The sequence below is a fragment of the Phyllostomus hastatus genome, unplaced genomic scaffold (genome assembly GCF_019186645.2).
Source record: "Phyllostomus hastatus isolate PE091 unplaced genomic scaffold, TTU_PhHast_1.1 phas_scaffold_397, whole genome shotgun sequence".
NCBI lineage: Eukaryota > Metazoa > Chordata > Mammalia > Chiroptera > Phyllostomidae > Phyllostomus > Phyllostomus hastatus.
Window position 1 is genome coordinate 3,652,207 of NW_025334029.1, and position 12,016 is coordinate 3,664,222.

Below are 12,016 nucleotides of genomic sequence, written 5' to 3' on the forward strand. Positions count from 1 at the left end.
CTGTTCTGTTTGTATATTGTATATTGTCAAACTGTAGCTCGCAGGTCCTGGAATTTCTAAAGCTGTAAGAAGAGTAATTTCTAGATGTGTTGTGTGCCAGAACAATCCCAAAATAGATCCCCATCAAAGGAGAGAAAGAAAGAAATACCAAGGACAGTGCCCACTTGAGGACTGGCAAATAGGCTTTACTCAGATGCCAAGGGTCCGAGAGTGGAAATATTTGCTAGTCTTTGTGGACACCTTTTCAGGAAGGGTAAAAGTTTATCTTACTAGAATAGAGAAATCCTTGAGGCACTGAAAGCCTTTATGAAGGAAATAATGCCTCACTTTGGCCTCCCTGGCAGCATCCAGAGTGATAACAGACCTGCTTTCATTTCAGAAATTACACTTAAGGTTAGTAAAATTTTAGGAATCAAGTGGAGACTCCACATGACATGAAGACCTTAGGTTTCTGGGAAAGTAGAGAAGATGAATCACACCTTGCAGAAAAATATAGCCAAGCTGTGTCAAGAAATTCATCTTCATTGGGATCAAGCTTTGCCTGTTGCCCTGCTCAGGATAAGAGTAGTTCCTCGAAGTGGGATTCAGTTGAATCCCTATGAAATTGTATATGGGAGACAAGTTCAGGCCATGGCTAATGTGGGAGATATGTATATAGATCAAGAAGTGAAGATAAATAAACATGTACAACATTTAAGTCAAACTTTAGCTGTAACTAATGATTTTGTCTGTATTAGATACTTCTCCCCTATAGATTCACTGCATTCGTTCAAGCCAGGAGATAAGGTGCTACTCAAGACGTGGAGGACAGGATCCCCAAGAGAGTCAACTAGGAGAGAAGTGGACTAAACCTTGGGACATACTCCTCACCACCCCAACAGTGGTGAAGTTGGCAAGAATAAAACCTTGGGTTCATCACAGTAAAGAAAGCACTGGAGAAACAATTGACTGCTGAACCTCAAGAAGACCTGAAAGCCATCTTTCAGAAATAATGACTTATGTTCTCTTCATTACCTCTCGTTGAACCCCTTCTTATGGACAGATTATTCCTTTCAAACAAGATGAAAATATTTGGGTATATTAATCAAAAATCTTCTGAACATTTCTGACTTTTCTCTTGCAGGAGGAACTTATGTTAAACTTTCACTTCATGTCTTATAGGTGTTTGTATTCCCTTGGAAAGCCTTCAAATTATACTGTGTTGGAAAATATTGAAAACAAAATGATCTGCTCTGATATTTATAATTGGGGACCAGTGGTAACTATAAAGGACAAGGAAATGTTTTCCTTGAAGGTTGCTAATGTAGTCCCAGCTAGAGAGTGTGTGACTTTTGTCAACTGTGCTAAAAACTGTTTTGTGCTCTCAGCAGGTGTGAATATGAATTGCACCACCACCACTGATGTATCTTATGCTTACGCTCATGTTAAACTGCCAACAGAATGGTTTCTGATATGTGGAATGATTGTCTATTCCTATGTTCCAGCAAACAGTTCTGGGTGACCATGCTCTCTGGGAATACTGACGGTGTTAATACCTCAGAAGTCCCTCCTGACCTGGGCTCAATGAGACCTCTCCCTTACACCCAATTGTAAGTGATTTATACTCTTTTATACCAGCTGAATCTGTGTCTTTAACCATATTTGTAATGCCAGCTATGGTAACCTATTTAAATGTAGAAATAAGCAGATTAGCCTGCACTATGGCACAAACTTTGAATGCCACCTGACAAGCCATCAGTGCCATTAGTTAAGAACTAGGCCAAGTCAGAGAAGCAGTATTAGAGAATTGTGCAGCTATATACTACCTTATTTTAAGGCATTAGCATGGATGTGAAGAACTTAAAGGACTGCTGTTTTAACCTAACTGATAGTTCACAGCTCATAGAGCATAAAGTAAGGCAAGTGAATGATGCAGTGTCCAATATAAAACACAGAAAGGTATTCTTTGGTATTGACTTGTCTAAACTAATCTCCAAGCTGCCTAGTATCACTGATCTTCAAGAGGCATTTACTGTTTTTTATCTTTCTAATTTTCTTAGGTATCATAGCTTGTTGTTGCATACATACAATGTGCCCCCTTATGTGGGTCTGCAATTAGGTGTATTCCTAAACTCCACTGGACAATTAAAGGCTAAGTTACAAGCCCAACAACAAAATGAATACTTCCATGTGAATCTGATCTCATAGAAATAAGACAGTGTTACAGTACAGACCCAAGGGAGGGTGTACAATATGCTATTACCGAAAGGTTCCCACACTAGGTTCACCATGCCTGCCTCAAGAGGAAAGACATCTCTCAATGCCAGAGATTTGTGAAAAGGAAAAGAAACATTTATTTAAAGGTTATACAGACCTAGAGTAGTGACCTAATGTCTTCATTAAAATACTAAAGTCCTTTAGAATATCCAAAGATGCACACAGTCCTTCCTTGCCCCTCTGACCTAGTCTGGGGTACCATATCTCAGGAAAAGAAGTGGAAGTCTGTGATTCAGACACCTCCTGACACCATCAAATGTGTCACCATTACAATCTCTAGTTAATTTAAAGCCATGTGTCACGTTTTCATGGCCCACCAGCAAGAGCTGTTTCACCCCTTTTTGTCCAGGGAAAGTCTCTCCTGCTTCCTAAACCATGTTGTTACAGAACAAACGCGGGGGGGGGGGGCTGGGATGATATACTATTATTGAAAAAAAAGCCCCCAGGTCTGTCATGTCTGCCACCAGAGGTAAGACGTCTCTCAATGCCAGAGATTCGTGAAAAGGAAAGGAAACGTTTATTTAATGCTATACAGACTTAAAGTAGTGACCTAATGTCTTCACCAAAATCCCAAAGTCCCTTAAAACACCCACAAACAGACACAGTCCTTCCTTCCTTCCCCCTTTGCCCAGTCCAGAGTACCATATCTCAGGAAAGGAAATAGAAGTCCATGGCTCAGGCAGTCCTCTGGTTATTCCCAGTTAGCACTCCATCTCGACTGGGAGACCTCCCTGGGTTCCCGGCACCCTCAGCTGAGTCGCCGGGATCTCTGCTAAAACCAGGTGGTGGTTCCCCCTTCTAAAGCTGCAGGGGTCCCCACTCTAGCAAAGGCACGTGGTCCTCTCTCCCAGGGCCGCGGGAGTCTCCACTCTGTCAAGGCCGCGTGGTTCTCTCTCTCAGGGCTGCAGGAGTCTCCATTCTGTCAAGGCCGCATGGTTCTCTCCTCAATGGCTGCCGTGTCTGGGTTTAAATCCCAGCGCCAATCTTCCTCTGCAGCCCCATTTCCGACTCCTCCTACACTTGGGCACACTTGCCCTCAATCTGCTGTTTTCTCCAGCTTTTCTGGTTGCCATCATGGGTCTGGGCAGGTGTGACCCCATGTCATGGAGCCAATCTTCTCTGAGCTCCCATGCAGATGCTGTAACTCGGGGGACCTGCCCCCCCAGTCCCATTTTGGGGGGGAAGTCCCTTTCCATCCCCCTGGCCTAGAGCATGGCCATAGCTATTTAGCATATCTAAGTGACCAGCCAAAGGCTATAGGTATGTTAAATGACCATGCCATGGATTAGCTGCAAAGCTGCCCTGCATGTCCTTGCTCTGTGTGCCCCTTCCCCCAACTCACACCTGTAGGGGAAGGGGTGAAGACACCTTAAAATCTCCTGGACACCTTGAGTTCTAGACCCCATTTCAAATGCCCATTTGGGGTCCCCCTTCTTGGCTGCACCCTGTAACAGGTTCATTATGTGACAAGCAGCACAAATGCTGATCTTTTCCGGTTCCAGCAGGCGCTCAGAGAGTTAGCAGTCCCCGGAGAGACTTAATTTAATAGGGGAACTAAACTGCCTGGAAGGGACTTTGAGAGAGCATAGGGCCTAGGCCAGTAAAAAGGGAAAAGGGGTGCAGGTTGCTCCTAATCAGTGCACCTCATGGGTTGCACAATGTGGTGGATTAAAGGTGCTGGCCTGGCGCAGATGGCCAGTGGGAACCACATAGCACTCAGAGGCTTGGGCTCGAGGCTGGGAAACTGTGATATTGCAGCCCAGACCTAGACCACATCCTTGCAAAACAACAGCAAAAGAAAAAAGTGAAACCCAACCCCCATCTGCCTGCAGAGGCCAGGAAGACCAGAAAAACTGGCTTGGTTGGTTTAAAGTCAGCAGGAGCCTTCCCCCCACCACCAAATGTGAGACAATAAGACCTGTAGCTGTGAACAGACCAAAGAATCAAAGAGAACCAGAGAGAGATCAGAAGGCTAATGCCAACTGGGGAACTGAGACATATTCACTATGCTATCCTACAGAACTTGCATTTTATTTTTTATTTTTATTATTATTTTGATTTCTTTTATTTTATTCATTTCATTTTCATTTTCATTTTTTATTTACCATCTTTCTGTTTAGTTTTCTTCATTTTGTTTGCTTAATTACACTGTTTGGTTTCTTTCACATTGTATTTTAATTTTTATTCTATCACTTCACTCATATTCCAATAACATACTACTCTTGGTCTTTTACTTTCTATTCTTTTTATTCAGCTCATATATTTCTTGTCATCTTATTATTCCTGTATTATTGTAAATAATTCTTGTTCCATATTACTGTAAAGCCTACACAGCACACCTCCTTGGTCTTGGCTCACTTCACCACCCTCCTGAGCTTTATTACTGTTGTGGTTAACTGTATTCTCTTGCACACTACAGCTAGTCTCTATCCTTCACTCTCACTATATCTCACCACCTAACTTCACACAAGCACTCAGTTTTCTGAGTTCAGATTTCATTCCTCCTACACTCTAATAAGAGTCTTATCTCTTTTTCAACTTTTATAAAAAGTGGCTAGTTGGGTGAAATATCACAGTCATCGCTGTATTTCTTCAAAGGATCTCCTATCTGTTTTCTATTTGTTTGTACTTTAAGTCCCATAAAATACTCTACTGATGTCTTATTCCATTTTTCCTTCACCTTGCCACTGATTACATACAAGGTAAGGTGGGAGTTGTGAACATCAGTAAGCCCCCTGGAGGAGAGAATCCACTAACAAAGGAACCAACAAGTAAAACCCAATTACAGTGAAAGAAACCACACAAACAGGGAAAAAAAGGGAAACCTTGGAGATCCAGACAAAGAGATCAAAGAGATGACACCACTGAATCCCATAGAACTCCTACCATATATATTCACCACACAAAGACAGCTAACAAAGCGAAGCTTCAGGAATCACAGAAACAAACAAAAAGAGTCACTCAAAATGGGGAGACAAAGAAAGAACCTGCAATCAAAAGTAATGGAACACCCTGAAATATGAGCTAAATGAAATGGAGGCAAGCAAACTATCAGATATAGAATTCAAAAGAATGTTTATAAGGAAGGTCAAGGAACTCACAGACAAGCATAAGGAATTGAGTGAGAACTACAACAATATGAAAAAAGAAAATAGAAACTATAAACAAGATCCAGGAAGAAATGAAGAACACAATTTCCAAAATAAAAAAAAAAACCCACAATACAAGGAATTACAAGCAGGCTGGATGAAGCATAGGGAAGAATTAGGGAGGTGTGATACAAGGCAGAAAGAAATACCCAGGCAGAGCAGTTACATGAAAAAAAGACTAAAAAAATATGAAGATAGCTTAAGGGAACTGCAAAACAATGTGAAATGCAAAAACCTTGATATCATCAAAATACCAGAAGGAGAAGAAAAGGAACAAGGGTTCAAAAGATAGAAACTCTGATTGAAAAAAAAAATGACAGAAAACTTTCCTAGCCTGGAGAGGGGGAAAAACCATACAAGTGCAAGAAGCACGGAGGGTCCCAATCAAAATTAACCCAAAGAAGCCTACTCCAAGACATATCACAATTAAAATGCCAAGTTTTTAAAGACATAGAGAGAAACTTAAAAGGAACAAGGGAGCAGAAAGAAGTGACATAAAAGGGAGCTCCAGTAAGACTAGCAGCTGATTTCTCAACAGACACACTACCAGCCAGGAGAGAATAGCAAGAAATATTCCAAGTAATGAAAAGTGAAGGCCAAGAGTATTCTACCAAGCCAGCCTCTCAATTAACATGGAAGGTAAAATAAGGAGTGTCCCAAACTAAAGAAGACTGAAATAATATTCTACAACCAAACCAGCACTGAAACATATGCTAAAGCAATTGCTATAAGAAGAAAAAGAGTGAGAGATAGAGGGACACAGATAAAAAGGGTGTAAAATGGCAATGAATGAGTACCTAATGATAATAACCCTACATGTGAATAGGTTAAATGTTCCAATCGAAATATATAGGGTAGTTGAATGGATATGAAAACACAATCCACACATATGCAGCTTACAAGAGACCCACCTGAGAACAAAAGATCTACACAGACTGAAAGTTAAGGGTTGGAAAAAAAATATTCCCAGAAAATGGACATTAAAAAAAAAAAAGCTGGAGTAACAATACTTGTATAAAACAAAATAGACTTCAAAATAACAGCCATAAAAAGACCCAGAAGATCACTTCATAATACTCAAGGGAAAAATCCATCAAGAAAACATAAATATTGTAAATCTATATGCACCCAACATAGGAGCATCCAAATAAAGAAAATCTTGGAGGACTTCAGGAAAGACATTGACAGCAACTCAATTATACTAAGGGGTTTTAATGCCTCACTGTAAAAAATGGATAGACATTCTGAACAAAATATCAACAAGGACATTGCAGCATTGAACAATACCCTAGTTCAAATGGACTTAATAGACATATATGGAACATTTCATCCCAAAGAAGCAAAGTACGCATTCTTTTCAAATGCACACAGCACATTTTCTAAGAAACACTGCATAATAGGACACAAAAAGGCATCAACAAATCCAAGAAAATTGAAATCATATCAAGCATTTTCTCTTACCAGAAGGGCCTGAAACTAGAAACTCACCTCAAGGAAAAAATTCAAAAGCACTCAAATCCATGGAGATTTAATAGCACACTATTTAAAAATCTAGGGGTTAAGAATAAGATCAAGAAAGAAATAAAAAAGTTTCTGGAAACAAACAAAAATGAACTAAAAAAATTCCAAAGCTCATGAAACACATCAAAGGCAATCCTGACAGGGAAGTTCATAGTGATACAGGCCTACATAAAAGAGATAGAAACATTTGAAATAAACAACTTAACCCTATATCTATAAGATCTGAAGGAACAACAACAAACAAAGCCCAGAGGAAGGAGAAGGAAGGAAATAACCATGATCAAGGAAAAATTAAATGATATACTGATTAAAAAATCAACCAAATGACCAACAAACACAGGATCTGGTTCTTTGAAAAGACAAACAAAATTGCTGACAAGTCTTTTAAATAAAATAAATAAAATCAGAAATGAAAGAGGAGAGACTATAACTTATACCTCAGAGATACAAATGATTGTAATAAACCACTAAGAATAATTATATGCCAAGAAATTTGAAAAACACATTAAAATGCACAAATTTCTTGAAAAATATAATCTCTTGAAACTGAAGGAAGAAGAAGCAGAAAGCTTGAACAGGCCAATAAGAGCTGATGAAGTCAAAGCAGTAATCAAAAAACTCCTAGTACACAAAAGGCTTGGACCAGATGGTTTCACAGAAGAATTTTACAAAATATTTCAGGAAAAGAATACCCCTATTTTTGTAAGACTATTCCAAAAAAATCAATGAAGATGGAAGACTTCCAAACTCTTTTTATTACACTAGCATCATCCTAATTCCAAAACCAGATAGACACAACAAAGAAAGAAAACTAGAGGAAAATATTGCCAATGAATATAGATGCTAAAGTCCTAAACACAATAACGGCAAACTGCATCCATCAACACAATAAAAACATCATACACCATGATCAAGTGGGCTTCATTCCAGGGATTCAAGGATGGTACAATATGTACAAACCAATAAGTGGTTTCACATAAACAAAGGAAAGATAAAAATCACTCGATCATCTCAATGGATGTGGAAAAAGCATTTGATAAGGTACAGCAACCATTTATGATAAACACTCAGCAAAGTGGGAATAGAGGGAGCATTGCTCAACACAATAAAGGCCATATATGAGAGACCAACAGCCAATATCATATTCAATGGACAAAAACTAAAACTTTCCCACTAAGACTGGGAACAAGATATGGATGTCCACTTTCACCAATCTTATTCAACATAGTATTGCAAGTACTAGCCACAGCAATCAGACAAGAAACATAAATAAAAGGGATTGAAATTAGAAATAGGAAGTAAAACTGTAATATTTACAGATGATATCATAGTGTACATAGAAAACCTTATAGACTCCACAAAAAAACTACTCAACCTAATAAGCAAGTTTGGCAAAACAGCAGCATTCAAATTAATATTCAGCAATCAAAAGTATTTTTATAAAACAACAATAAAAGATCAATATCAGAAATCAGGAAAAAAATCCAATTTGTTATACCAACAAGAAAAAGGAGATACCTAGCAATAAACCCTACCAAGGAGGTAAAAACCTGTACTCAGAAAACTACACAACACTGAACAAATAATTTAACAAAGACACAAATAAATGGAAGCATATACTGTGTTCATGAATTGGAAGAATTAACATCATCAAAAGGTCCATGCTACTCAAAGTAATTTATAGATTCCATGCAATCCCTATTAAAATACTACTGACCCATTATTCACAGACATAAAACAAACATTTCAGAAATTTGTATGGAATTGCAAACAACCCCAAATAGCCATGGCAATTTTGAGAAAGAAGAACAAAGTAGGATGGATTGCAATATCTGATATCAAATTATATTACAAGGCTACTGTAATCAAAACATTCTGGTATTTACATAAGAACAGACACATAGAACAATGGAAAAGATTAGAAAGGCCAGAAATAAATCTGAATCTCTATGGTCAATTAATATTCAACAAAAAGGGCAGAAACATAAAATAGAGTAAAAATAGCATCATCAACAAATGGTGTTGGGAAATATGGACAGCTACATTCCAAAAAATGAAACTTGACCACCAACTTTTACCATACAGAAAAATAAACTCAAGGTGGATAAGAGACTTAAATATAATTTATGACACCATGAAAAGTCTGGGAGAAGGACACAGGTAGGAAAATCTCAGATATTCCATGCAGCAGTATTTTCACCCATGTGTCCTGTAGAGCAAAGGACATAAAGGAAAGAATAAACAAGTGAGACCTCATCAAATTAATAAGCTTCTGCATAGCTGAAGAAAACAGCACTAAAATGAAAAGAGAACCAACCACATGGGAGAACACATTTGCAAATAATACCTCAGACAAGGGTTTGATCTCCAAAATATGTAAAGAACTCACATGGCTCCACTCCAGCAAGACAAACAACCCCATTGATAAATGGGCAAAGGACCTGAATAGATTCTTCTCCAAGGAGGACAGGCAGAGGGCCCATAAACATATGAAAAGATGCTCAGCATCACTAGCTATCAGATAGATGCTAATTAAAACCACAATGAGATACCACTTCACACTGGTGAGAATGACCATCATAAACAAAGCAACAAACAAGTGTTGGAGAGGGTGTGGAGAAAAGGCAACCCCAGTGCACTGTTGATGGGAATGCAGACTAGTGCAGCCACTGTGGAAAACAGTCTGGAATTTCTTCAGATATCTAAATATGGAACTGACTTTGACCCAGCAGTTCCACTGCAGGGGTTATACCCTAAGAATCCTGAAACACCAATTCAAAAGAACTTACTCACCCTAATGTTCATAGCAGCACAATTTTCAATAGCCAAGTGCTGGAATCAACCTAAGTGCCCATCCATAAATGAATGGATCAAAATCTATATATATGGTCCATTTACACAATGGAATACTATGCAGTAGAAAGAATGAAGGAACTCCTACCATTCATGACAACATGGATGGAACTGGAGAGCAGTATGCTAAGTGAAATAAGCCCGGCTGTGAAAGACAAATACCATGTGATCTCACCTGTAAGTGGAACCTAATTAACAAAACAAATAGGCAAACAAAATATGACCAAAGACACTGAAATAAAGAACAAACTGAATGTAACCAGAGGGAAGTGGAGAGAAGGATAATAGGGGATAATAGGAGAAGTTTCATGAAGTAACATGCATAAAGGACATATGGGCAAGCCAAAGGGGGTAGGTTTGAGGGTGGTAGATGGGGATGGGTTAAGCATATCTGCATGGTGGTGTGAAATTGGAGGCAACTGTACTTGAACGACAATAAAAATAAAAAAAGAAGAAAATATGAGTAATAAAATAAATGTCAACAAATATATATCTATCAACAATTTTGAAATGCAAATGGTTTAAATGATCCAATCAAAAGCAATTCAGCTGCTGAAGGGATAACAAAACAAGACCTTTACATATACTGTGTACAAGAGACTTATTTCAATTTAAATGTCAAACACAGACTGAAAGTAGCAGGATCGAAAAGATATTTCATGAAAATGGAAACAAATACACAAAGAAAATCTGGGTAGTGATATTTATACCAGGCAAAATAGATTTTAAAGCAAAGACTATGACATGAGACAAAGAAGGACCCTGCAATTTCACTTCTCAGTATTTATCTGAAGAAAACAAAAACACTAATTCAAAAAGATACATGCTTCCATATATTCATTGCAGCATTATTTACAATAGCCAAGGTATGGAAGTAACCTAAGTGTCCATCAATAGATGAATGGATAAAGAAATGGTGAATATATACAATGAAATATGACTCAATCATTAAAAAAAATGAAATCTTGCCATCTGCAGCAACATATACCTGGGTTGCAGGCCAAGTCTGCAGTGGGGGATGTGCAAGAGGCAACCACACATTAATGTTTCTCTCCTTCTCCTTCTCTCTCACTTCCCTTCTATCTAAAAATTAGTAAATAAAATATTTTAAAAATATATTAAAATCTCCAAGAAGGGCATACAGAGGTCCCAGAGACATATGATAGGATGCTCAGCATCATTAGCCATCAGAGATTCCAATTAAAACCACAATGAGATACAACTTCACAAAGATCAGAGTGGCCATCATAAACAAATCTACAAACAACAAGTGCTGGCAATGTTGTGGAGAAAAGGGAACCCTTGTACACTGTTGGTGGCAATGCAGACTGGTGCAGCCACCATGGAAAATGGTATGGAATTTCCTAAAAAAAAAATAAAAATAGAACTGTCTTTGACCTGGCAATTCCACTGCTGGGTTTTATCCTAAGAATCCTGAAATACCAATTCAAAGGAACCTATGCACCCCAATGTTCATAGCAGTGCGATTTAAAATAACCAAGTGCTGGAAACAGACCAAGTGCCCATCCATAAATTATTGGATTAAAAAACTATGGTACATTTACACAATGGAATACTATGTAGCCAAAAGAAAGAAGAAACTCCTATCTTTTGCAACAGCATGGAACTGGAGAGCATTATGCTATGTGAAGTAAGCCAGGAAAAAAAAAGAAAAATACCATATGATTTCACTTATAAGTGTAACCTAATCAACAAAACAAACAAGTGAGCAAAATAGAACCAGTGACATGGAAATAAAGAAAAAAACTGAAAGTGGCCAAAGAGGATGGGGGAGGAGGATAATGGGAAAAAGAAGGGGAAGGTTCAAGGAACATGTATAAAGGACACATGGACAAAGACAACTGGGGGTGGGGATTGAATGTCAGAGGTGAGGTTGGCTATGGTGGGGTAGAGTCATGGGGGGAAAATGAGGACAACTGCACTTGAATAACAATAAAAAACAAAATGGGCCTGATACAGTATTAAAACTCCAAATTTGTCTTCTAGCATTCCAATTACCAGTGACCTTGTTATGACTGAAATAGGTCATGATTCAGTGGGACTGCAGCAGTGAACTCATCAAATACTTAGAGATTACAGACCAGGGAGGAATAATTAGCAGGGCTGATAGGTCTGTCTTTTTAGAATTTTTAGCCCCACTCTGAAAAATTGGCTCTGCTCTTCTAGGTTCTGGCAACTGAATCTGAGCTCTCCACAAAATCCTCCCAATGTCTGGG